Below are 1,593 nucleotides of genomic sequence, written 5' to 3'. Positions count from 1 at the left end.
GTATCTGCTGCTGTCCCCCTTACATACTACTCTCTAAACCCTGTGTATCTGCTGCTGTCCCCGGTACGTATCACAAACACGCAGAAGGATACCATTATCAACGTCAGCTGGCGTAACGGACTCTGCCTTTACGTGATTACATCATTGACACGTTATTTGTGTACACAGTTAATGTAAACCTGTTTATTTTATTTATTTAAATGTACTTTATTCTTTATTTTATCAATTCATATTCGTTATTAGCTTTTTATAAATTATGTTTTATTCATATGTGCTAATGTTTTTGAACAGAATTCTTGTTTATAGCATTATGTCAACAAAATAGATTTACTTTATATATGTAGTATATAAATAATAAAAAACTACAAAATACTTTCAGACCAAAGACAACTAAAAATGTATATACTTATATTTGTAATTTTACATATTTAAATATAAGTAGATTGTGTTTAATTAATCCAGATATTCAAGTTTCAACAAACTACATTTCCCATAATGCAACTGCCCCCTCCCTGTAGTTCTGCTGATCAACCTTTAAACATCTCATTAAGAAGGTGTTTTGATCATAGACTGTAAATATTACTATTATATTCACATATACAGTCTATGGTTTGGATGTTATTAAACGTAACACTAAAATAATCAGAAAAAGATACTGAACAGCAAACGAGTAGAGAGTCCTCGATTAAAGTTAAACAGAAAGACCACAAACACATCACAGGAACTTGATGCTTTTATTGTGAAAAGAGACACAAGTCAAAACTAAACATGACACAAGTCAACGGCATTTCTACAATTAGATGATCACAGCTTCCATCTTTAAAGAAGTTTACAATGTTCACCAGGAATCTGTTCAATCATTCTGAATTATTTCATACAAAGTTCATTCATTAGTTCATAACAATAACCTGAAATATTTCTGTTAGTGTGATCCTGTACAGACTCAACTGATCAGCAGTGAGAAACAGGAGGAGACTCTCCGTCCTCCAGAGGACTCAGAGACACTGAGGAACCAGGAGACCAGAACCAGAACCAGAACCCAGGATAGAGAGTCTGAGTGAATGTGGTGTTGAAGGTGTGGAGGAGGATCAGTGAGTCAGAGGAGACTGTGTAGAAGGACAGAGAGCCAGCAGGACAGTCCACATACACTGCTACTCTACCAGAGACAGAGGAGGAGGAGAAGGATGTTAGTCTGTTATTGTGACGGACAGAGTAACCACCATCATAGCAGATCAGACTCCAGGACTGATCATTATATCCAAACAAACAGTCAACACTGACTCCTCTCCTCCTGATTCCTCTGTAACTCACTGATATATCAACCCATCCTCTCCTCTCAACCTCCCAGTAACAGCGACCAGTCAGACCATCTCTACACAGCAGCTGTTTCCACCAGCCAAACCTCTCTGGATCATCAGGATATGGCTGATCCTCCTCCACTAATCGCGTGGCACAAAAGACTTGCAGCACGTAAATAGTTGTTTTATTGTGTTTTAATGATTGGTTAAGATTAATTTTTTTCTATTATTAGATGTTCTATTTTAGTAGATGTTAAGATTAATTTTCTTTTAGTTTGTTTTCAAATGTTCAATA

The 1,593-nt window shown here is 36.3% G+C and overlaps 1 long non-coding RNA gene across 1 annotated transcript in view; it reads right to left on the bottom strand.

Moving 5' to 3' along the window:
* Nucleotides 1–1,190: 1,190 nt before the first annotated feature.
* Nucleotides 1,191–1,593, bottom strand: part of LOC118494577 — a 5,652-nt gene continuing 5,249 nt past the window's right edge. Inside the window, exon 2 of the long non-coding RNA XR_004896683.1 lies at nucleotides 1,191–1,341. This is a non-coding gene — a long non-coding RNA (uncharacterized LOC118494577). The remainder of the gene's footprint in view (nucleotides 1,342–1,593) is intronic.

This window comes from Sander lucioperca, unplaced genomic scaffold, assembly GCF_008315115.2.
Source record: "Sander lucioperca isolate FBNREF2018 unplaced genomic scaffold, SLUC_FBN_1.2 Unpl_51, whole genome shotgun sequence".
Classification (NCBI taxonomy): Eukaryota; Metazoa; Chordata; class Actinopteri; order Perciformes; family Percidae; genus Sander; species Sander lucioperca.
This window is presented reverse-complemented; position numbering and strand designations above follow the sequence as displayed.